At 44.2% G+C, this 26,754-nt stretch overlaps 1 protein-coding gene across 6 annotated transcripts in view; it reads right to left on the reverse strand.

Annotated features, from left to right (window-relative positions):
• The window catches only part of LOC139584592 (ras association domain-containing protein 7-like), a 73,267-nt gene extending 54,649 nt beyond the window's left edge, over window positions 1-18,618 (reverse strand). For 2 of the 6 annotated variants that reach the window (XM_071416620.1, XM_071416623.1), the window contains exon 1: window positions 1,986-2,333. The gene's annotated coding sequence lies outside the window, so the exon portion shown is untranslated. Of the gene's footprint in view, window positions 1-1,985; window positions 2,334-11,644; window positions 12,361-18,233 lie in introns of those variants that run through there. The other 4 variants (XM_071416622.1, XM_071416626.1, XM_071416624.1 and 1 more) reach the window with 4 other exon arrangements.
• Between the last annotated feature and the right edge of the window lie 8,136 nt (window positions 18,619-26,754).

Here is a 26,754-nt window from a genome sequence, read left to right on the forward strand (position 1 = left end):
GACAGTGCAGTGGAAAGCATAAATCACCGTCACTCAGGTAGACTTTGTTGTCAGTAGCAACAAATCCTGAGGTGTGTGGGTTATCAGGATGTAGTCTGACAGTGAGGGAGTTTGGTCTGACCTCTGATCTAGAGGTTTTCAGAGGGCCCAGAAGGTTATCTTTCACTGCCGTACTAAATGACCACAGCCAAACTGCCAGGGACTTTCCATTAGAACTTCTCTCTAACTGGTTGACCGAAGGCAAACATGCAGCAATTGGTATCAAACATTTTCCTCCAGAAACAAACAGACCGGAAGCTATTGGTTCCTGCCACCCAGTTAGGGCCTGGGTGAACATATGTGTGAGAGAGAGTGAGTGAGTGAGTGAGTGAGTGAGTGAGTGAGTGAGTGAGTGAGTGAGTGAGTGAGTGAGTGAGTGACTGAGTGAGTGAGTGAGTGAGTGAGTGACTGAGAAACAGAGACAGAGATTAGAATAATGAAATATACAGGTGTCTGAGTGTCTGTCTGTGAGAGAGAGGTAGAAGAGTGCCAGTGAGGAGAGCAGCACTGGATCGATCTTTAAATCACACAGTGCACTCTCCTTCCTGATAGATCACACACTGTTTGTCTGTCCATCACATTACACACACATTCACTCTCTCTAACACACCTAGACAAGAAACAAGTAATACTTTCCCTCATGAAAACATTCACATACTGTTGCTTTGAGACCACCTGCAGTAGGTAACCAATGACAGGCAGAGCCACTTCACAGCATGAGGACAGTCACCTTATACACCCACATCATCAGTTAGAATGAACTAACTGCGCTCAGCAAGACTACATTACATGAATTTACAGCTAGACACACACACGCATGCACACACACACACACTCTTCATAACAGAGGAGGAGAAAAGGGGCCATGCTTTTCCAGGTGTAGTGAAGCAGTAAAAAGGCCATTAAATATAACATCGCAGTGAACACAGCCATCCCTCAGAGTACGCTCCACCCAGCCCAATGTAATGGGAAATTAACCATGCTGTAGGTGTGTGTGTGTGTGTGCACACAAATATTAGTCAATTCTTTCTGAGACATGAAACCTATAGGAGGGAGGGCATACTGGCTGTTGCCAATTTATTAATACACAGTTTGTCTAAATGGTTCATGGAAACACTTCTACCACTTCATTTTAATTTAGACACCATGGTTTCTTGTTTGGGGGTCTGACATCATTACATCCAGCTGGAAACACACCGCAGTAGTCTATTTTCAATTATCACATCTATTTTCAATTGTCACAAACTTTCTCTAAATGTCAAAAACAAAAGAAAATCTACTGACTGAGGAGACAGTTGGTTGAAAATGTGCTCGAGTTTAAATACATTTACGTCCCTCCCTTCGCAACCATCTCACACACTTACATGTACGCGCACACACACACACACACACACACGACACACGACACACGACACACGACACACGACACACGACACACGAAGTATGGCTATTTACTCTCAGAGTACGCCAGACAATAAAATCTCGGGCTCCCTAATCAATCCACATGGTTGAACAACAACTACAGACTCTAAAAACACACACAAACAGGTTAGGATAATAAGTTAATATTTTAGAATGTGTAGCACGCTAACAGTTAAATAAGCTTTGTATAGGCAGTGAGTGAACTCTGCGCGTGCCCTCCAAAAATGAATCTTTAATCTGCGAAAGTAAAAAGAGCTGACGTGCAGGCTGTGGAAGAGATACCCATGGCCTTATCATGCAGAAACACACACACACACACACACACAGGTCAGGCAGACAGTTTCCCCCTAACAGGTTTGAGTTGTGCCACAGAGGGGGCCTAGCAGCAACAGATACATTTAAAGACACAGTAGCCTGGTCAGGGACATTGAACACAAACTCATATAAAGTCCCTCACACAAACCCACACTCACTCAGAGAAACACACACACACTTTTTCCCAGAGCAACATATGCCACACTCACCAGGTGTGGAAATGTCTTCCTTAACAGCTCTCTCTCTCTCTCTCTCTCCTTCTCTCGGGTAGATTCCACTCGCGCCTCCGGGCTCTGGAGAGAGGGATCAGGAAGTGTAGTCCCAGCGCAGGAGTGAGTGAGTGTGTAAAGTCCAGCTGGGGTCCGAGTCAGACAAGGTGGCTGGGGATTAAACAGATCGGTCTGTTGCTACTCATCTGTTTCTCTCATTCTTCCTTTCTCTCTTTTTTGTTCCCCTCTGTTTCTCTCTTTCTCTCCGTCACTCGCTCAATGGCTGCTTCAGGAAGATCTGAGTGACTGCTGAACTCTCCTTCTCTCTACCCCTCCCTCTTCACCCTTCCCTTTCTGACATACAGAAACACACCCTCCCAGTCGCTCCCCTTTCACCCCGCCCTGACACACGCTGCTGACAGGGCATCCCCCTCCCCCTCCCCAGGTACTGGGAGTAGAAGAGTATTCTCTCCCTCTCCCCCTACCTCGTTCATTCTCAGTAACACACTCAGTATCATTTGCTGGAATCAACGGTCTCAATATCCACACCAGCTACAGAGAGACACCAGAGGCTGGTGGGAGGAGCTATAGGAGGACGGGCTCATTGTAATGGCTGGAATTAATGGAAAGGAGTCAAACACGTTGTTTTCATATAATTGGTACCATACCATTGATTCCATTCCAGCCATTACAATGTGCCCTTCCTCCCACCAGCCTCCTCTGACACACACACACACACACAATGGTTAATCACCAATCTTGTCACAACAGGGAAATAGGACAAACACAGAACACACACTGATCATTCGTGCACATTGACTAATGCACACTCAGGCCCAAATTCAAACTTTGCCGTTTCTGTTCCTGGAATAAGCGCAGAATATCTCGCACGCACGCACGCACACACCAGAGAGCCTAGCATTACCAATGGTTGTGTGTGGGAGCATCACAGCAGGAGCTGAGGCCTGTTTTCCATTAACACCTCTCTCTCTCTTCATCCCTTTCTCACTCTCTCTCTCTCTCTCTCCCCTTCTCGCTCTCCTTCCATCTCTCTTGCGCTCCCATACTACATGATTCCCTCTGCCTCTCCCGTCTCCCCAACCCAAAACCCCAGGGCTGGTCACTGATACTCAGGAGGATCCCAGTAAAGCAGGCCCTTCAAATAGACAGCAGGCCCTCTCTTGGATATAGCCTAGTCTGTTTCACAAAGAAACAGGGAAACCCCTCAAAACAATCAGATGCGTGTGTGTGGTTCCTGCTAAGCTATTAAGGCTGTATTTGGAGCCGTGCCAGGCCAAATAGATGTTGTGTTGGTATTGTCACGGCAGGACATCCTATGGCCTTTAGGGTAAACACACTAAAAATCAACACACAACCTGAGCATTAGTCTAATTTACCAAGACTGAACTGACATGATTCATAACAGTCTTTAACTAAACACATTCACAAACAGACTCATTGAGACTAAAATGTTAAATAATGGGGCTATTTTGTCTTGCAATAACCCATATATGTCCCCCAAACTTAATGAAACCATATAAACCAGGCTTCGCTTTTTACTTCAGCCTGAACTATGGACCCCTCAGAGTTTGCTCACATCTGACACTTCTGTCCACGGACACAAGCTTTTGACACATTTAAGAGGTCAGATCCACAACAGATCCAGTAATACTCTCTCACACACACACAGTAGTCCACTTCTGACTGGAACTACAGTGAAGGGAGAGAACCCTCGAGGTTCCGTTGCTGATGACCTGGGTGAGAAAAGCAGAAGGTGCCAGAGGGAAGTAAAGTTTTAAAAGGGCAATATCGAGAAGTCAGTCTTTTTCCCTACGATTAGGAACTACTTAGCTGGTAAATCCCAAAAGTCAAACAGAGCCAATGAGAGCTGAGGGCAAGGTGAGTTAGATGTGATGTAAGGATTAATCTGAAGGCTTTGAGATTTCACGGTCCCCTTCCAGGCATTCCTGAGGGTACCTCTCTCCTGAACCAGAATATGGGTTTACAGGAGACATATGGCAATTCTCCTTCAAGCCCAGAAAGCAGCCATTCAACTTGCCTTTCACCAGCTTTTCAAGCTTAATGTCAAAATACGTTCTGTACTTTCCAAAAAATTGAGTTTCACTGAGCAACTAGCATTACTGTCGTTACAGTCAGTGCGTACTTCCAAATGTATTTATTTATTTTTAAATAAAAAGTTACATGCAACCAAAAACATTTATTGTCTGGAAAGAATCTGTTTTTTTTACCAAGTGCGCATGCACCAAATCCACCTCCAATGAAATTGGAATTACTGCCAAGCACAGGTTGGCTGGAAAGGTCATTGATTTTACCACCTACAATAGTGTATGAACGTCATATCAATCTGTTGTTTCACAAATGCTACACGGAATGCAATAATATTTCATGTAAGTAGATTAAGTAGACAATATAGGGTACAATTTTACAGTGATTGTATATTTCTAGATAGGCTTTATTTGTGTGTATTTCAAATCCATTACTAATATTGCAGGAGCAAAAGAGGTGGATTTGGCACACTTGGTCAAAAACAATACTTAGATTCTTTCCAGACAAGGATTTTTTTCAGTTGCATGTAACTTTTTATTTTGACCTTTTTTTGGAAGTACGTATCAGCCATGACGGCAGAAATGACAATAGTTGCTCAACAAAAACATTATTTGATAAGTATCAAATATATTTTGGCATTATTAAGCTTGAAAAGCTGGTCAATGGCAAGTTGAATGGCTGCTTTCTGGGATTAAAGGAGAATCGCCATGTCTCCTGTAAACCCTGATTCTGGTTCACCTCCCTCCCTCCATCACCCCCCTAAACCTTACTTTTCTATAACACAGTCAACCCCCCCTCCAGTTTGCATCAAGCAAAAAGAAAGAAGGCAAAGAAAGAACAGATAAGGTCTAAAAAGCTTCATCATCTTTGCAGTCAAACCCAATACAGCCCCGTTTCCTCCCGCTCAATGTTCAGTCCCAGGACACTAAAGACTGAGAGCATTCCCAAACCCACAACCTGGATCACCCTTCCGCTGGCCTCAATCAGAGCCCATAATAACTTTACTAAGGACACACATAAATCTGTCCAGAGAGCAATAAGCCAACAGTAGATCAGGGCAGAAAAGGCAGGAAGAAGTCAGTATCTGAGGAAGGAGGAAGATAAATAGACCTCTCTTTCCTGGCACTTCTTCAATAGGTCCTGTGGAGGGAGGTGGGCTCAGGGGGACTCATGCAGCCGATAGGTTCTTTCTTGTTGACTGTTCTGCATCAGGCTTGAATAGCATTAAGTCTAAGGCTCAACCGTCTCCCCTCCCCCTCTTCAGAGATGAGACCTCCCTCTCTTGTTCTACTGTTTCCCAGAAAACCTCCTTCAACAGGTGGGGAAAGGACGGACAGACAGACAGACAGACAGCCAGACACAGACAGACAGACAGAGGTTAAAACATACAGAAGGCAAAATACAGCGTTGTGTTCAACAGGATCCAATAGGAGAAAACACTTTGAAACGAAGAAGTGACTACAGTCCAATAAGTTTCTAAACATTTTGCTTCATTGCTTGTCTAATTGAATATGTCCCAGCCTGCAACAACACACTGAGTTCTGAACTTTTGTTGGCATAGGCTGTGGTCAGGGTAAGCCAGACCAAGGCAATAGTAATACTTTGTTTGTTCCTAGCAGAGCTAAGTATAACATAGCCATATCATTATGGTCAGCGTCGAACTATTGCTCCTGCTATTGTAGCTCTGCTCTGTGTATCATGAAGATAGAGAAAGTCTGGATGGCTTAGATCATTGTATGGTTTACTCTTAAATATAGCACACCCCGCAGCAGTTAGAAACAAAGCCTTTGTTTTCTGCCATGATACTTGTCACAGTCAAGGAATAATATAAGTCTATCTTTATGATCTCATTTGGAAATCATCGTAATCTCACCTCATTTCATCTGTACTACTACAACAGGCCATTGTCTTGTCTGTGCATGAAAACAGTTCATACCAGTTCAACAATACGAAAGAGAGAAGCAAACGTGATAGCCTATATCTCTTCCTCTGCTGTCATCCAGTCTAGACCAGTGTCAACCCACAGCCAGGGAAGGGCTCCCTCTCCCTCAGTCATGCATGGAGCCCCTCAGTGTGGAACACAAAAGCCAGTCAGGGTTTAAGTCAACAGTATGCTCACATCACACACTGACCCCAAGCCCCAACCCTCAGATCCTCTCCATTCTGGGAGTTCTGGTGGTGGGAGTGTGTGGGATACCGCCTCGCCACACACTGGTCTCACACTTGTGAACAAACACACCGCCAGGCCAGACTAGAGAGAGAGAGAGACACAGACAGACAGACAGACAGACAGACAGACAGACAGACAGACAGACAGACAGACAGACAGACAGACAGACAGACAGACAGACAGACAGACAGACAGACAGACAGACAGACAGACAGAGAGAGAGGAGACAGCGAGAGAGACAGAGACAGACAAGCAAGTAATGGAGAGAGAAATTCACGATGGATATAAACAGAGAGATGGGCAGAGATTATCAGAGAGAGAGAGAGAGAGCTAGAGCGAGAGAGAGCTAGAGCGAGAGAGAGCTAGAGAGAGAGAGAGCTAGAGCGAGAGAGAGCTAGAGAGAGAGAGGAGCTAGAGCGAGAGAGAGCTAGAGAGCGAGAGAGAGCTAGAGCGAGAGAGAGCTAGAGCGAGAGAGAGCTAGAGAGAGAGAGAGCTAGAGAGAGAGAGAGTGAGGAGCTAGAGCGATCTAGAGAGGAGCTAGAGCGAGCTAGAGAGGAGCTAGAGCGAGCTAGAGAGGAGCTAGAGCGAGAGAGAGCTAGAGAGAGAGAGAGTGAGGAGCTAGAGCGAGCTAGAGAGGAGCTAGAGCGAGCTAGAGAGGAGCTAGAGCGAGAGAGAGCTAGAGAGAGAGAGAGCTAGAGAGAGAGGAGCTAGAGCGAGAGAGAGCTAGAGAGCGAGAGAGAGCTAGAGCGAGAGAGAGCTAGAGCGAGAGAGAGCTAGAGCGAGAGAGAGCTAGAGAGAGAGAGAGCTAGAGAGAGAGAGAGCTAGAGAGAGAGAGTGAGGAGCTAGAGCGATCTAGAGAGGAGCTAGAGCGAGCTAGAGAGGAGCTAGAGCGAGCTAGAGAGGAGCTAGAGCGAGAGAGAGCTAGAGAGAGAGAGAGTGAGGAGCTAGAGCGAGCTAGAGAGGAGCTAGAGCGAGCTAGAGAGGAGCTAGAGCGAGAGAGAGCTAGAGAGAGAGAGAGCTAGAGAGAGTGAGAGCTAGAGAGAGTGAGAGCTAGAGAGAGTGAGGAGCTAGAGCGAGCTAGAGAGGAGCTAGAGCGAGCTACAGCTAGAGAGAAAGAGAGCTAGAGAGAGTGAGAGCTAGAGAGAGTGAGTGAGAGAGCTAAAGCTAGAGAGAGAGAGCTAGAGCGAGAGGAACTAGAGAGAGAGAGGAGCTAGAGAGAGCTAGAGCTACAGAGAGCTAGAGCGAGAGAGAGCTAGAGCGAGAGAGAGGAGCTAGAGCGAGCTAGAGAGGAGCTAGAGTGAGCGCTAGAGAGAGGAGCTAGAGAGAGCTAGAGCTACAGAGAGCTAGAGCGAGAGAGAGCTAGAGCGAGAGAGAGGAGCTAGAGCTAGAGTGAGCTAGAGAGGAGTTAGAGTGAGCGCTAGAGAGAGGAGCTAGAGCTAGAAAGAGCGAGGAGCTAGAGCGAGCTAGAGAGAGAGGAGCTAGAGAGAGCTAGAGTGACAAACAGACTAGGCAGAAACAATCAAAGAAACAAAGAGAAGGAGAGAGAGACAGAAAGGTAAAGAGAGACTGTAGGAGGGAGAGAGGGTCTGGAGGGTGGGGTTGATGATGATGATAAAAGGCAGGAAGTGCCAGTTAGGGAGAATGGACCAGTCAGGTGATTAGAGGTCAGAGGTCTGGGGTAAACAAGGGACAGAGTGTGAGGCGCCCTAATGTAGGCACTGACGCCCTGTCTCTGTCTGGTTCTCCCTTTACCGGCCTCTCTCTCTCTGTCTGTGTCAATCTCTCTTTCTTTTCATTTTCTCCTCTGTCTGATGTCTGGGGAAAGAAAGGGCTATACAAACACCTGTTAGAACAATAAGTCCCAATAGCTTTCACTCCACTTCTCTTTCCCTTCCGTGGATCAAAGGATTCATCTTGCTGTGTGTGCAGTGGGGTGGCTGGGTGAGTCAGTGTACCTTCCCCTTTCCCTCCCCTGCACACATCAGCCTGCCTGGGGAATGTGACACTACTCCTCTCACATAATGGACTTGCATTGTTCTAGTACACATCTCTTTTACAGATATCATCCTCACAATATACAGTGGGGAGAACAAGTATTTGATACACTGCCGATTTTGCAGGTTTTCCTACTTACAAAGCATGTAGAGGTCTGTAATTTTTATCATAGGTACACTTCAACTATGAGAGACGGAATCTAAAACAAAAATCCAGAAAATCACATTGTATGATTTTTAAGTAATTCATTTGCATTTTATTGCATGACATAAGTATTTGATACATCAGAAAAGCAGAACTTAATATTTGGTACAGAAACCTTTGTTTGCAATTACAGAGATCATACGTTTCCTGTAGTTCTTGACTAGGTTTGCACACACTGCAGCAGGGATTTTGGCCCACTCCTCCCTACAGATCTTCTCCAGATCCTTCAGGTTTCGGGGCTGTCGCTGGGCAATACGGACTTTCAGCTCCCTCCAAAGATTTTCTATTGGGTTCAGGTCTGGAGACTGGCTAGGCCACTCCAGGACCTTGAGATGCTTCTTACGGAGCCACTCCTTAGTTGCCATGGCTGTGTGCTTCGTGTCGTTGTCATGCTGGAAGACCCAGCCACGACCCATCTTCAATGCTCTTACTGAGGGAAGGAGGTTGTTGGCCAAGATCTCGCGATACATGGCCCCATCCATCCTCCCCTCAATACGGTGCAGTCGTCCTGTCCCCTTTGCAGAAAAGCATCCCCAAAGAATGATGTTTCCACCTCCATGCTTCACGGTTGGGATGGTGTTCTTGGGGTTGTACTCATACTTCTTCTTCCTCCAAACACGGCGAGTGGAGTTAGACCAAAAAGCTCTATTTTTGTCTCATCAGACCACATGACCTTCTCCCATTCCTCCTCTGGATCATCCAGATGGTCATTGGCAAACTTCAGACGGGCCTGGACATGCACTGGCTTAAGCAGGGGGACCTTGCGTGCGCTGCAGGATTTTAATCCATGACGGCGTAGTGTGTTACTAATGGTTTTCTTTGAGACTGTGGTCCCAGCTCTCTTCAGGTCATTGACCAGGTCCTGCCGTGTAGTTCTGGGCTGATCCCTCACCTTCCTCATGATCATTGATGCCCCACGAGGTGAAATCTTGCATGGAGCCCCAGACCGAGGGTGATTGACCGTCATCTTGAACTTCTTCCATTTTCTAATAATTGCGCCAACAGTTGTTTCCTTCTCACCAAGCTGCTTGCCTATTGTCCTGTAGCCCATCCCAGCCTTGTGCAGGTCTACAATTTTATCCCTGATGTCCTTACACAGCTCTCTGGTCTTGGCCATTGTGGAGAGGTTGGAATCTGTTTGATTGAGTGTGTGGACAGGTGTCTTTTATACAGGTAACGAGTTCAAACAGGTGCAGTTAATACAGGTAATGAGTGGAGAACAGGAGGGCTTCTTAAAGAAAAACTAACAGGTCTGTGAGAGCCGGAATTCTTACTGGTTGGTAGGTGATCAAATACTTATGTCATGCAATAAAATGCAAATTAATTATTTAAAAATCATACAATGTGATTTTCTGGATTTTTGTTTTAGATTCCGTCTCTCATAGTTGAAGTGTACCTATGATAAAAATGACAGACCTCTACATGCTTTGTAAGTAGGAAAACCTGCAAAATCGGCAGTGTATCAAATACTTGTTCTCCCCACTGTATGTCTCATAATCTAGAGTACTAATGTAAAAGGGTTCATCAAAACCTGGCATAAAGACTATCTAGTAGCCAGGAGAATTTCCAGGAACCCTGGTTGAATATAACCTAGGACAAGACATCTGAAAGTAGAATTACTGTCTAGTGGTAGTTGGAGCTTGAGTGTGTTCTAGTGGACATGTGTGTGTGTGAATAAATGACTGTGCGCGCTTGTGTGTGTGCATGAGTGTCTGATTAATAATTAATAGAAGGGTCATAGGGTCCTCTGTCTCTCCCCCACAGCAGCCAACACATGCCCAGCCTGCTTTGCATAACATCACCAGTAGGAATGTGAGGATTGTTGGGTCAGCAAGCAGTGACATCATACATAGCAGCATGCAGCAACAACGCAGCCCCAGTCCCCGTTTCCTCTTGATTACATCAGCCAAGTATTAATGTCTACAGATAAAGCCATGACACACTCCACCACAGCTTCCTGTGAGCACACACACACACACTTACTTTTTGGGAGATTCATACAAACACACTTCAAACCCTGAGTAGATATAAAATGACTCACTGAGTCCAGCCAGTCTGCCTCACGTATATTAGCCTTCCCATACATCCTTTTGTCACACGACAGGCAAGTAATACAAGCTCTCTTCTCAGCAACCCAGCTCTGAGTATGAGAGATAACCTCTCACACACGACAGGTGTCTCCTGACTGTGTGTGTGTGTGTGTGTGTGTGTGTGTGTGTGTGTAACAGGAGATCCTCCGGCCATCAGACAGACAAGACAATAGTGCACCTGTGGGAGTGGCCGAGAGCGCTGCTCTGGCATTGCCATGCTTACCAAACACAGGGCAAGCCACGTGGTTGGTGGAACCGGAGCAGGGCAGTCGAAAGAGGACAACACTTGAAGACAGATGCCATGTCAGAATGTGACAAAGTGGCCTAATTCATAGACACAGCCCAAAGAGTGCGGCAGTGTTGGGACAAAGCCAGAAAAACAGAGCTCACAGCTGTGGAGTCTCAAGATATTATGGTCCTTTTCTACTACACGACCCAATGGTGTTTAACTAAGGACACACATCTTGAGACCAGACACAACTGTCATGCCAACAGTTTCAATACAAATTCTTTCCATACTTTTACTGAAATTAAGACTACTGTAAGTTCCATGTTTAAGGCTAATGCAGCTTTACACAAAATGACTGTTCATTTAATTTCCCATGGAAGGCTCTCCACCACCAATCTAGACAGAAAAGCAATCCTACGCTCATCTTAATTCATCATCAGCGGTGTACAACAATATCAACAAAAGATCTCCGACTCATAAAATATGGTCTGACAGGAGCTTTGAAGAATTGACCCTCAGCTGACATGAAGACAAGTGTGTGCCAGTTCAGTGTTAGACCTGCATTCACCTTTAGACATATACTGATTGCTCTGCTCTTGTCGTTACCAGAGTAATGTCTTTAATAGATATCGATAACATTATTTTCCATCAGTCAGTTGCCGTAAAACTGACAGGGTGAATGACACAGAAGCGAACAGAAAGAACGTTAAATTGTCAAATGAATCCGAAATTCATCATTTGTTTTTTGTTAGAATCTGCCTTAGAAATTAGAACGACATAAACGACTATTACTATTTACTTCAATTCAAACCCTCTGAAAACAACAGTTTGACAAAGACAGCCAACAGAAAAAGACACAAAGCAAACTTCCAAAACAGGGAACAAAAGCCCCAAAACTACTCGCCTTCTTTAGTAGAATCCAACCGTCTCTCTGGATCTCTGTGGTGCTGTGAAAGAAGAGCAAGATGAAGAGAGAAACAGCCCAGTCACTGTGAAAGAAGAGCAAGATGAAGAGAGAAACAGCCCAGTCACTGTGAAAGAAGAGCAAGATGAAGAGAGAAACAGCCCAGTCACTGTGAAAGAAGAGCAAGATGAAGAGAGAAACAGCCCAGTCACTGTGAAAGAAGAGCAAGATGAAGAGAGAAACAGCCCAGTCACTGTGAAAGAAGAGCAAGATGAAGAGAGAAACAGCCCAGTCACTGTGAAAGAAGAGCAAGATGAAGAGAGAAACAGCCCAGTCACTGTGAAAGAAGAGCAAGATGAAGAGAGAAACAGCCCAGTCACTGTGAAAGAAGAGCAAGATGAAGAGAGAAACAGCCCAGTCACTGTGAAAGCGTGCGTGTGTTACACTGCTACCTGATCCAGTAGAGTGAATGACAGCCCCACACACTCAACGCGATGGAGGGGAGGAGTGGGGAAGGAGAGAAAAGTGAAATGGTGCCGCCATTCTCTGTCGCCCTGGAGACCAATGCTCTTTCAAAGAAATCGACCAATGACAAACACCGGCGATTGTGTTGAGACAAAAATGTCACGACTGCAGGACTGCCATTCCCTCAGCAGAAAAAACACAGAGCGAGAGACGGAGGGAGAAACAAAAAGAGAAAATAAGGAAGTAAGAATTAAAAAAGGGAAAGACAAGAGAGACAGAATGACCAACAACAAAAAACTGAGAGAGTGAAACAGAGAGAAAGAAGGGGGGATAAAATGGAAGCCAGTGAGTGACAAAAGGGGCCAGGCAGTGAAGAGGCCACCAGACCAGAGCCTGTCCTTTCTCCATTGTCCTCCTCATCTCTGCTCGGGATGGGGATTCTAGTCCAGCTCAACTTGAACCCCCCGCCTGCCATCGCGCCCTTTGACCTCCCAACAGCCCCACTGTGCTTGAGGTACAAGTTGCCCTTAACCACAGATCTAGGGCCATCATACCCTACCCAGGGGATCCTAAACTTAGTCCTAACTATTAGGAGGATGGGAAAATCTCTGACCCTGTATCAGTGGTTAAGGATAAGAGACTCATATCCTCCCTGTATTTCCCACGGCTGAGAGGATCAATGCTCTCTGTACACCACTGTGTGAGCCGGATGTTAAGTGCTACAGTTTCAGTTGGTCCCATGTTCTGAAACAGCTGAACTTCACATTATATCGGTTGTTGACACGTCACCATTCTGGTGCTGTCGACTGGTCTGCTGATGATAACACTGTCACAGGTGGCTGGTGTACCATGTAATTTGATCAAAACTAGCACTTCAGAAGGCAATGTGACTGACTTCTGAAAAGTGCTGTGCCCAGAATGAGATCATGCACACTTTAGAGAAGACTCCGCAAAAAGTTAAACAGAGTAGCCCTGATTTCCAAAAGCTAATGTGCAGGGCCTAGGGAGTGTGAAACAGATGGACTGAACAGAGAAGATTGCTATATATTTGAACTCACACATCCATCACCTTTTCAGCAACACTTGAGCACAATCAGTTTCACAACACAGCCTCAGCCCACTAAATGACCCTCCTTCAGCGGTAAATGCTCTATTTCTCCCGAGCCAAAGCGTTTACCATGTGAAAATGGCCCTATTTCCCTGCTGTAACAGTCACTATGACAGGATTGCTGATTAACCACAGGATTGCTGATTAACCTAGTGTGTGTGTGTGTGTCTGTACACATCAGACAGAACAGAAAGGTTTAAACAGCTAGGATTGATTTATTTGAAGTGGGTAATGGGGAGTTCTGACAGGAATTAACTGCTCTGTAATAGTCCTGTATTGGCTGCTGCATGAGGGTTTTAGTAATGTATTTAGTAATGTATGCATGTATCTCCCGGGTGGCGCAGTGGTCTAGGGCACTGCATCGCAGTGCTAGCTGCGCCACCAGAGTCTCTGGGTTCGCGCCCAGGCTGGGCTGGGTTCGCACCCAGGCTCTGTCGCAGCCGGCCGCAACCGGGAGATCCGTGGGGCGACGCACAATTGGCATAGCGTCGTCCGGGTTAGGGAGGGTTTGGCCGGTAGGGAGGGTTTGGCCGGTAGGGATATCCTTGTCTCAGTATGTAAAAATTTAATAAAATGTATGCACTCTACTGTAAGTCGCTCTGGATAAGAGCGTCTGCTAAATGACTAAAATGTAAATGTAAAAATGTAATAGCTGTTCCATGGATCTCAATCTAGCATGGATATTTAGGCAACACAGATACAGCAGCAGGCATAGATAAAGCACCTAGTCTATTTCAAAATTAGATGTATCCCCAAAATGAACCATCAATGAGCTATTGCAGTGTAGCCTAATAGCACTGTAATAAAATAAAATTGTATTCGTCACATGCTTTGTAAACAACAGGTGTAGACTAACAGTGAAATGCTTACTTATGGGCCCTTCCCAACAATGCAGAGAGAAATTTAAAATGAACAGAAAATGAATAACGAGGAATAGATCCACAATGAGTAATCATAACTTGGCTACATACACAGGGTACCAGTACCAAGACGATGTGCAAGGGTACGAGGTAATTGAGGTAGATATATACAGTTGAAGTCAGAAGTTTACATGCACCTTAACCAAATACATTTAAATTCTGTTTTTCACAATTTCTGACATTTAATCCTAGTAATAATGCCCTGTCTTAGGTCAGTTAGGATCACCACTTTATTTTAAGAATGTGAAATGTCAGAATAATAGTAGAGAGAAAGATTTATTTCAGCTTTTACTTCATTCATCACATTCCCAGTGGGTCAGAAGTTTACATACACTCAATTAGCATTTGGTAGCATTGCCTTTAAATTGTTTAACTTGGGTCAAACGTTCCGGGTAGCCTTCCATAAGCTTCCCACAATCAGTTGGGTGAATTTTGGCCCATTCCTCCTGACAGAGCTGGTGTAACTGAGTCAGGTTTGTAGGCCTCCTTGCTCGCACACGCTTTTTCAGTTCTGTCCACAAAGTTTCTATAGGATTGAGGTCAGGGCTTTGTGATGGCCACTCCAATACATTGACTTTGTTGTCCTTAAGCCATTTTGTCACAACTTTGGAAGTATGCTTGGGGTCATTGTCCATTTGGAAGACCCATTTGCGAACAAGCTTTAACTTCCTGACTGATGCCTTGAGTTCTTGCTACAATATATCAACATCATTTTCCTCATGATTCCATCTATTTTGTGAAGTGCACCAGTCCCTCCTGCAGCAAAGCACCCCCACAACATGATGCTGCCACCCCCGTGCTTCACGGTTGGGATGGTTCTTCGGCTTGCAAGCCTCCCCCTTTCTCCTCCAAACATAACGATGGTCATTATGGCCAAACAGTTCTATTTTTGTTTCATCAGATCAGAGGACATTTCTCCAAAAAGTACGATCTTTGTCCCCATGTGCAGTTGCAAACCGTAGTCTGCCTTTTTTATGGCGGTTTTGGAGCAGTGGCTTCTTCCTTGCTGAGCGGCCTTTCAGGTTGTCGATATAGGACTCATTTTACTGTGGATATAGATACATTTGTACCGGTTTCCTCCAGCTGCTTCACAAGGTCCTTTGCTGTTGTTCTGGGATTGATTTGCACTTTTCGCACCAAAGTACGTTAATCTCTAGGAGACAGAACGCGTCTCCTTTCTGAGTGGTATGAAGGCTGTGTGGTCCCATGGTGTTTATACTTGCGTACTATAGTTTGTACAGATTAACGTGGTACCTTCAGGCTTTTGAAAATTGTGGATGAACTAGACTTGTGGAGGTCCACAATTATTTTTCTGAGGTCTTGGCTGATTTCTTTTGATTTTCCCATGATGTCAAGCAAAGAGGCACTGCGTTTGAAGGTAGACCTTGAAATACATCCACAGGTACACCTCCAATTGACTCAAATTATGTCAATTAGCCTAACAGAAGCTTCTAAAGCCATGACATCATTTTCTGGAAATGTCCAATCTGTTTAAAGGCACAGTCAACTTAGTGTATGTAAACTTCTGACCCACTGGAATTGTGATACAGTGAATTATAAGTGAAATAATCCTTCTATAAATTTTTTTGGAAAACTAATTGTGTCATGCACAAAGTAGATGTCCTAACCGACTTGCCAAAACGATAGTTTGTTAACAAGAAATGTATGGAGTGGTTGAAAACCTAAGTATATGTAAACTTCAACTGTAATGTAATTTTGATAAGTTAATTCATACTATTTAATCCTTCCATCTGAGGACAAAAAAACTAAATACAGTACTTTCATTCATGCAAAAACGTTGGTTACTATGCCTAACAAAAATGGCTGCTATGCAGGCTGGGTAAGTCTTCTCACTGAGCCAACTAAAGCTACAAACTCTACATCTGGAAGGGCAGCAAACGCAAAATTTTCCTCTGTTTTCATAGCTTTTCTACTGACATTTAATTGCATATATTCATGATAATAATATCGTTGCTTGATTTCTGGATCAGAAAAGTTTATGTCTTGTTCATTCACAGCATTCTCTGTGGGGCGAGATCGAATTGTAAAGGTAAATAGCCTAATAGCTATGGATCTGACATATTATTTTATTGAGCCTAATGTGGCCTAACAAGAGTAGCCTTATAACATCCTAGTATGACATCAGCCATTTCAAAATCATAGATCATTGTAATCAGAGACGGAACAATGAGGCATTGTGTGTGATCAATGAGCAGCACGTTCTGTAAATATTGTGTTCCCGTAAAGCACAGTGACTGACTGACAGTAGAGATAACCTGGAGCTGACAGGAGGAACCAGAAGGTGGTTTGGCTATGTTTTATCAGCCTTTCAATCAGTGGAGAACATGTGAGTCACAGCTCTGATAAGGTTGTGGTAGGAATACAGGCAGGTCTAAGTACACTAACACTTCACACTGTTATGACTGGGACAGAGGAAGAGAGTGAATTGAAAGGCACCCAGTGAGTAGCCTAGTTGTGGCAAAGAGAACAGGAAGTCCTTCTTTGGATATTTCCCCTACTGTGTGACTGGTCAACAATGACATCATGAAGTTGGAGAGTGTACTGATGTGGGAGTACGCAGTGTGGGGTCATGCCCATGAATGGAATGCACTTTGTCTACCCCAGCTAACGTTGTTTAAGGATGAGAGAGAGAGTGTGTGTGTGTGTGTGTGTGTGTGTGTGTGTGTGTGTGTGTGTGTGTGTGTGTGTGTGTGTGTGTGTGTGTGTGTGTGTGTGTGTGTGTGTATAAAGTGCTTTCTCCAGCTGGTACACAATCTTTTTGTTTTCCCATGGAGAAGCAGCTGTACAGATGATTACGTATTGGGTGGATTCAGGGAGGAAGAGGGGAGGACGAGGAAGAGGACAAGGAGGAGGCAGACACAATTTTGTTTCACTACTACAATATTACAATAACCAATAGACACTTAGGGAGGGAATTCATTGGGAAAATACACCATGAACATATCAAATTGTGTTTTGGGGTTTAGGCCAAACAGAAGTACAGCTCCCAAAGAAACGGAAGATACAAACATGGCTCAATTCGCACGGCAATATTCTTGATTACAGAAGTAAACTGTTACCTACACTCCTTATGAGGAGTTGGGGAGGAGCAGAATGGCGGAGAGCACAACAGAGGATCCTAATGCCATTAGTGATGCTGGAGGCATCACACTGCACACAAATCAAACAAACAATGCTGCCAGAGCATTACAGCATAGTACACACTACTTCCTGTCCTCAAAATACTATAAACTGTATGTCTTGAGAGATCACATTTCATGTTACAATAAATGTAGCTTAAGCAAACACAACAAATACAAACAGAGCACTACATTTTCTGTTACAACATAGGCGTTTTGCTTGTAAGCCTACGACACAAACAGAGCGCCAACTAAATGAAGCTAATGCTGAAATACTTAAATGGTAGTATTCCACAGCCAGCTATTGAAGTTGGCTTTTATACTGGATGTAACTTGTCCTAGGCTACATTCTTCTCTATTAGACAGTCAACAATAATGATAGCTGTTTTCACACAGAAGACCAGTACAACAACTGGCACTCTCATTGCTATGGCAAAGTATTTCTTTCATGGGCAAAATCAGAAACACCATGCACTAATAAATAGTTCTAAGACTAACTTTATATGTCTTTACCTCTCTAACAAGCACTTAGGCCTAGGCCTAACAGATGTCACACTAAATCATAATTTCAATGTACATTTTTTTAAATAAAAATCAAAGGTAACATTCTTTACAGTTTACAGATGGGTTCACAGACTGACATAAATAAATCACCTGAACTTTGAACCCTGTTAGAGCTAGTACAACTTGGAAATCATAGTGATGGAATGCATCCCATTCAATACACAAATATCAAACTGATAGTTACATACTCATGCAAATATGTTAATGTAAGATTAAAATAGCTTGCAAGTGCCTCTTGATTTTCATACATTATGGCTATTCGAGTAGGCTATCACAAACAAAAACAAACACACACACTGAGGGAGAAATAAGTTGGCTAGCATGGCTAACTTAACATTAGCTGATTAACACGAATGTTTTTGTGAAGGTGTTTTACCAATGTTGTCTCTTACCGGTTTAAAGCAATTCGGTGTAAAACGACAGAGGTCCTCGTTTCTTATTTCAGGTGTATTCTACTCCAGTTGTTTTGCCATAGAGCGCATGGTGCCGTTGAATCTACTCTCCACTGTCCCTGTCAGCGACTCTCTACAAATATTCTGCATATGCATCAGTCCTGCTCACGCCACTGTAAACAACAGTCTGATTGACATCTTAAAGAGGCAGTATCCAATGATTTGGCGGACATGTAAGAAAAACGTTTTTTCCTGATTTTGATGATCTCATAACGTTTGAGCTATTTATCGTACCTGCCTCATGCGTTTAACATTATACGAGTCCTATCAACATGTTCAGCCCTTCTCCCGGGTTATGGCTCGAAGGGGTCCAGCTTTTGTCAAATCAACGTCAGATTTGAATTTTCGCAGCAGGTTAGGATAATTTATGCAGCAGGTTAGGATAATTAGTTTAAGGTTAGGGAAAGGTTAGGGTTAGCTTACATAACATTTTTTTGACGTTAATTTACGTTAATTTTACAAAAGCTGGATCCCTTCTAGCCATGACCCCTCTACCGCCAGTGTAGCCGCACACACTTACAGAGGTTGAGCTATTTGGTGACAGCAAGACAGTTCGATGTAGGTTACTTTAAGTTCTTTCACAATGACAAACTGAAAGTTGTACAATGCTTCAGTGAGTTGTCTGTGATATCAAATTGTTGCAAGTTGTAATAAACTTTGTGTAATCCAATGGTATCTGGCATCTATGGCCAAATACATTGCAAAGAGTAAACCCTAACTAGCATCTCTTAACATCACTACTCTAGCACTAAGCTAAGCTACACGTACATGCATTGACTTGTTGGCTATTTCCATGAACATTATCTTGATCTCAGATGTTTTTAATGCATAGAAAAACATGCACTGAAATTGTTACAGCAAAGATTCGTGCAGCTGCCCACCTGAGATAGGCCTGGCTACATGTGGACCAGGGATGGTGCCACAGAGAGAATGGAATTCAAAACACCTTGCTAGCTTGTATGTCAGCCAGCCATATATATATATCCCTATTTCATACTTTGGCATAGGGGTGATGACTAGGCCTATAATAGATGTACCTATTTTGTAGGCCTACAAAGATTATATCTCAAATCAAATGTTATTTGTCATATGCGGCGAATACAACAGGTAGACCTTACCTTGAAATGCTTACTTATAAGCCCTTAACCAACAATGCCGTTTTAAGAAAATAGAGTTAAGAAAATATTTACTAAATAAACTAAAGTAAAAGATACATGTTAAAAAAAAGTAACACAATAAAATAACAATAATGAGGCTATATACAGGGGTACCGGTACCGAGTCAATGTGCGGGGGTAAAGGTTAGTCGAGGTATTTTGTTACATGTAGGCAGGGGTAAAGTGACTGCATCTGACCAAAATGTAATCATTAGTCCAGAGCGCTTTCCAAATAAATGTCTCTGGGTGAACAGAATCTAGTCCTGAGTTCAATATGTAATGTTGGAGGCCTTATTGTTCACTTTCAAACAGTGTACCTTATCCTGTCTGTGCACCTAAACTGATTGGTACATGTATGATGTACAGTAAAAGATCCCAACAGCTCCTATTAATGTTATATGATTAATGCTTCTCTTGAATGGAATGTCCCCGTGGGCAGGATTCTGTTCCATACTGTACATGTCTGAACTCATAGGCGTATCCAACACAGGGACCCTGTTGAGCTTTGTTATTTTTCCTAGAATGGAAAACTAACATGCCTCCACCTAAAGTAACAGAACAAAGCAGGCAGCTTCCTCTAATAATTATGTCTTAATTGCACACACTTGGCAAAGGTTCTGGTATGTCAGTGAGTGCATATCTGCTATACAGTCCTGTGTTGCTCAGTTGGTAGAGCATGGCGCTTGCAACGCTAGGGTTGTGGGTTTAATTCCCGTGGGGGACCAGTACAAGGAAAAGAAGTATGAAAATGTATGCACTCTACTGTAAGTTGCTCTGGATATAAGTGTCTGCTAAAATGTAAATATAATTAGGCTACTCATTTCTTGTTTGGCATCAGGCGCAGGATGGAAGTTTGTGCATGCTGCCTTGTTGGTAACTTAGGCTATGTATACACTACTGTTCAAAAGTTGGGGTCACTTAGAAATGTCCCTGTTTTTGAAAGAAAAGCACATTTGTTGTCCATTAAAATAACATCAAATTGATCAGAAATACAGTGTAGACATTGTTAATGTTGTAAATGACTATTGTGGCTGGAAATGGCAGATTTTTTATGGAATATCTACATAGGCGTACAGAGGCCCATTATCAGCAACCATCACTCCTGTGTTCCAATGGCACGTTGTGTTAGCTTATCCAAGTTTATCATTTTAAAAGGCTAATTGATCATTAGAAAACCCTTTTGCAATTATGTTAGCACAGCTGAAAACTGTTGCCCTGATAAAAGAAGCAATAAAACTAGCTTTCTTTAGACTAGTTGAGTATCTGGAGCATCAGTATTTGTGGGTTCGATTACAGGCTCAAAATGGCCAGAAACAAATAACTTTCTTCTGAAACTCGTCAGTCTATTCTTGTTCTGAGAAATGAAGGCTATTCCATGCGAGAATTTGACAAGAAACTGAAGATCTTGTACTACGCTGTGTACTACACCCTCCACAGAAAAGCGCAAACTGGCCCTAACCAGAATAGAAAGAGGAGTGGGAGGCCCCGGTGCACAACTGAGCAAGAGGACAAGTACATTAGAGTGTCTAGTTTGAGAAACAGACGCCTCACAAGTCCTCAACTGGCAGCTTCAATAAATAGTACAGGCAAAACACCTGTCTCAACGTCGACAGTGAAGAGGCGACTCCAGGATGCTGCCTCTGATCTGGCGGACTCAATAAACACAAATGCTTAATTGTAAATTATGTCTGAGTGTTGGAGTGTGCCCCTGGCTATCCGCAAATGAAAACAAATAAAACAAATTGTGCTGTCTGGTTTGCTTAATATAAGGAATTTGAAATGATTTATACTTTTACATTTGATAGTAAAGTATATTTTAGCAATTACATTTACTTTTGACACATTTCTATGCTTGGGCCGCCACTATAAGCATGTTATTATCAGAGTAAAAAGGTTCATGTTTGCATGCTACAGGCCCACTGAAGCTAGGAATAGTGTGTCCCCATCGCTGAGATATAAGGTTGTATACTTCTAGGAAAGAATCTGAATATTTGAATGCTGTGATAAACATTTAAACACTTAGACAACTTGTTTGTGCTTTAGATGTCTGATACATGGAGGACATTATAATTAGTACTGTTTACTTTTTAATTTGACGTGAGCCTAAACACCCTTCCTCCGCCCTCTAAAGAATATCAATGTTCTGTTGAAAGTCATCTCTTGGGAATCAAGACGCAGATTTTGGGAGGAGTGGTGTAGTGGTATAATTAGCAATTTAATTTGATATCAGAGTTAAAGCATCCTCCTTCCACCTGCTGTCATACCAACTGTGTCAATCGTCTAGCAACAACAAGGTTGTAATGGTAGCATTCCATTCACAGTAACCCAGGGGCAGGAGGGTCAAACGAATGTACCCACACCCTGACTTAAAGTCTGTTACCAGGCCCTTTACTACATTCTCTGTCATCTGTATGTAGTGGTCAGCTCATTGCATAGCAGCAATGTAGTGTAGTGATGCAGGGCTGTTTTATGGTAATGCACGTTGACATCAGAGTGCAGTGATGGTGGGAGAATAAAAGGTATAAAACCTGCAGGCCATATATACAGTGCAACTGGTTTCCCTGGTTGGTTTAAGACTAATGACTGGTGAACAGGGACAAGCTCTCTACAACACAGATTCCAGTCAGTCACCACCAGCTGGAAGTGTTTCTCTCTCCACAGTCAAATTACACATCTGAGGCTACTACCTGGACCCCTGAGCTGCCCGCTCCAGCTGTCTGCAGCATTGATCTCCCTCCCTCTCTCACACACCCTACAAGGCATCCCCTCTCAATCCACTCTCTCTCATCACTAGCAGGCAGTGTGGATGATTGCCATTTGGCCAAGAGTGTTAACCTCAGAGAATTCAATTATCTGGTTAAATGAGATGAGCAGTAAGTAGGCAGTGAAGTTGATGAGGCTCAACAGGAAGCCAGCTATACAGACCGTGTCAGACACAGCTGGTCAAAGCACAGGTGCGTGATAGAAATGGATGCTTAGATAGGATGGCAGCAAAATGTATCAGATAAATCAGGCAAGTCAAACAAACAGCTTCTTTGTGTTATGTAAGTGTAACAGTTTCGCTTCAGTCCCTCTCCTCGCCCCTACCTGGGCTCAAACCAGGCACCCTATGCACACAACAACAACAGTCACCCTTGAAGCATCGTTACCTATCGCTCCACAAAAGCCGCAGCCTTTGCAGAGCAAGGGAAACAACTACTTCAAGGTATGGCGTAGCATACCGTATATATCTTTTTATATATTTTTTCTTCGCATATCTTTTTTATATTGTTCTAAACCTCAACTTCAAAATACTCTCCTGCAACCTGCCTCACCCAATGTGGTATGGATATACTAGCAGCATACCACCCTGCATACCACTGCTGGCTTGCTTCTGAAGCCTAAGCAGGGTTGGTCCTGGTCAGTCCCTGGATGGGAGACCAGATGCTGCTGGAAGTGGTGTTGGAGGGCCAGTAGGAGGCACTCTTTCCTCTGGTCTAAAAAAATATCCCAATTCCCCAGGGCAGTGATTGGGGACACTTCCCTGTGTAGGGTGCTGTCTTTCAGATGGGATGTTAAATGGGTATCCTGACTCTCTGAGGTCATTAAAGATCCCATGGCACTTATTGTAAGAGTAGGGGTGTTAACCCTGGTGTCCTGGCTAAATTCCTAATCTGTCCCTCAAACCATCATGGTCACCTAATAATCCCCAGTTTAGGATTGGCTCATTCACCCCCTGTAACTATTCCCCAGGTCGTTGCTGTAAATGAGAACGTGTTCTCCGTTAACTTATCTTGTAAAATAACGTATTTTTAAAAATCTAAATCATTTTTCTTTACTTTCGAACCGGAATCCCCCAACAGAAGCCAGCTAACTAGCTAGTAGTCAGCTAATCCATCACAAATGGACTACCGACGTAATCTGCCAAGGGTTCTTTTTCCAACGGGCCCCTCCGTTGCGACGTCCCTCTAAGGCCCTTCTGCTAGCTTGCTAGCCCCGGCCCTCTAGCTGCCTGAATCGCCGTGTCTCCAGCCAGCTTAACTACTCACTGGACCCCTATGATCACTCGGCTACGCATGCCTTTCCCTAATGTCAATATGCCTTGTCCATTGCTGTTCTGGTAAGTGATTATTGTCTTATTTCACTGTAGAGCCTCTAGCCCTGCTCAATATGCCTTAGCTAACCCTTCAGTTTCACCTCCCACACATGCGGCGACATCACCTGGTTTAAATTATGTTTCTAGAGACAATATCTCTCTCATCATCACTCTATGCCTAAGTTTACCTCCACTGTATTCACATCCTACCATACCTTTGTCTGTACATTATGCCTCGAATCTATTCTATCGAGCCCAGAAACCTGCTCCTTTTACTCTCTGTTCCGAACGTACTAAACGACCAGTTCTTATAGCCTTTAGCTGTACCCTTATCCTACTCCTGCTCTGTTCCTCTGGTGATGTAGAAGTTAATCCAGGCCCTGCAGTGCCTAGCTCCACTCCCATTCCCCAGGCGCTCTCATTTATTGACTTCTGTAACCGTAAAAGCCTTGGTTTCATGCATGTTAACATTAGAAGCCTCCTCCCCAAGTTTGTTTTATTCATTGCTTTAGCACACTCTGCCAACCCTGATGTCCTAGCCGTGTCTGAATCTTGGCTTAGGAAGACCACCAAAAACCCTGAAATTTTCATCCCTAACTATAACATTTTCCGACAAGATAGAACTGCCAAAGGGGGCAGAGTGGCAATCTACTGCAGAGATAGCCTGCAGAGTTCTGTCATACTATCCAGGTCTGTGCCCAAACAATTCGAGCTTCTTCTTCTAAAAATCCACCTTTCCATAAACAAGTCTCTCACCGTTGCCACTTGCTATAGACCACCCTCTGCCCCCAGCTGTGCCATGGACACCATATGTGAATTGATTGCCCCCCATCTATCTTCAGAGCTCGTGCTGCTAGGTGACCTAAACTGGGACATGCTTAACGCCCCGGCCAACCTACAATCTAAGCTTGATGCCCTCAATCTCACACAAATTATCAATGAACCTACCAGGTACAACCCCAAATCCGTAAACACGGGCACCCTCATAGATATCATCCTAACAAACTTTCCCTCCAAATACACCTCTGCGGTCTTCAACCAAGATCTCAGCGATCACTGCCTCATTGCCTGCATCCGTAATGGGTCTGGAGTCAAACGACCACCCCTCATCACTGTCAAACACTCCCTAAAACACTTCAGCGAGCATGCCTTTCTAATCAACCTGGCCCGGGTATCCTGGAAAGATATTGACCTCATCCCATCAGTAGAGGATGCCTGGTTGTTCTTTAAAAGTGTCTTCCTCACCATCTTAAATAAGCATGCCCCATTCAAAAAAAATTGAACCAGGAACAGATATAGCCCTTGGTTCACTCCAGACCTGACTGCCCTTGACCAGCACAAAAACATCCTGTGGCGTACTGCACTAGCATCAAATAGCCCCTGTGATATACAACTTTTCAGGAAAGTTAGGAACCAATATACACAGGCAGTTAGGAAAGCTAAGGCTAGCTTTTTCAAACAGAAATTTGCATCCTGTAGCACAAACTCCAAAAAGTTGTGGGACACTGTAAAGACCATGGTGAATAAGAGCACCTCCTCCCAGCCGCCCACTGCACTGATGCTAGGAAACACTGTCACCACCGATAAATCCATGATAATTGAGGATTTCAATAAGCATTTTTCTACGGCTGGCCATGCTTTCCACCTGGCTACCCCTACCCCGGTCAACTGTCCTGCACCCTCCACAGCAACTCTCCCAAGCCTCCCCCATTTCTCCTTCACCCAAATCCATATAGCTGATGTTCTGAAAGAGCTGCAAAATCTGGACCCCTACAAATCAGCCGGGCTAGACAATCTGGACCCTCTCTTTCTAAAATGATCTGCCGAAATTGTTGCTACCCCTATTACTAGCCTGTTCAACCTCTCTTTTGTATCACAAACAAAACTTTTATTCTTTCAGTGAAATATGGAACCGCTCCATATTTTATCTAACGGGTGGCATCCCTAAGTCTAAATATTGCTGTTACATTGCACAACCTTCAATGTTATGTCATAATTATGTACAATTCTGGCAAATTAATTACGGTCTTTGTTAGGAAGAAATGGCCTTCACACAGTTCGCAACGAGCCAGGCAGCCCAAACTGCTGCATATACCCTGACTCCTCTTGCACAGAACACAAGAGAAGTGACACAATCTCCCTAGTTAAAATAAATTAATGTTAGCAGGCAATATTAACTAAATATGCAGGTTTAAAAATACACTGCTCAAAAAAATAAAGGGAACACTAAAATAACACATCCTAGATCTGAATGAATGAAATATTCTTATTAAATACTTTTTTCTTTACATAGTTGAATGTGCTGACAACAAAATCACACAAAAATTATCAATGGAAATCAAATTTATCAACCCATGGAGATCTGGATTTGGAGTCACACTCAAAATTAAAGTGGAAAACCACACTACAGGCTGATCCAACTTTGATGTAATGTCCTTAAAACAAGTCAAAATGAGGCTCAGTAGTGTGTGTGGCCTCCACGTGCCTGTATGACCTCCCTACAACGCCTGGGCATGCTCCTGATGAGGTGGCGGATGGTCTTAGGGATCTCCTCCCAGACCTGGACTAAAGCATCCGCCAACTCCTGGACAGTCTGTGGTGCAACGTGGCGTTGGTGGATGGAGCGAGACATGATGTCCCAGATGTGCTCAATTGGATTCAGGTCTGGGGAACGGGCGGGCCAGTCCATAGCATCAATGCCTTCCTCTTGCAGGAACTGCTGACACACTCCAGCCACATGAGGTCTAGCATTGTCTTGCATTAGGAGGAACCCAGGCCAACCGCACCAGCATATGGTCTCACAAGGGGTCTGAGGATCTCATCTCGGTACCTAATGGCAGTCAGGCTACCTCTGGCGAGCACATGGAGGGCTGTGCGGCCCCCCAAAGAAATGCCACCCCACACCATGACTGACCCACCGCCAAACCGGTCATGCTGGAGGATGTTGCAGGCAGCAGAACGTTCTCCACGGCGTCTCCAGACTCTGTCACATGTGCTCAGTGTGAACCTGCTTTAATTTGTGAAGAGCACAAGGCGCCAGTGGCGAATTTGCCAATCTTGGTGTTCTCTGGCAAATGCCAAACGTCCTGCACGGTGTTGGGCTGTAAGCACAACCCCCACCTGTGGACGTCGGGCCCTCATACCACCCCCATGGAGTCTGTTTCTGACCGTTTGAGCAGACACATGCACATTTGTGGCCTGCTGGAGGTCATTTTGCAGGGCTCTGGCAG

Source organism: Salvelinus alpinus, chromosome 9 (assembly GCF_045679555.1).
Source record: "Salvelinus alpinus chromosome 9, SLU_Salpinus.1, whole genome shotgun sequence".
In the NCBI taxonomy this organism is placed as follows: Eukaryota; Metazoa; Chordata; class Actinopteri; order Salmoniformes; family Salmonidae; genus Salvelinus; species Salvelinus alpinus.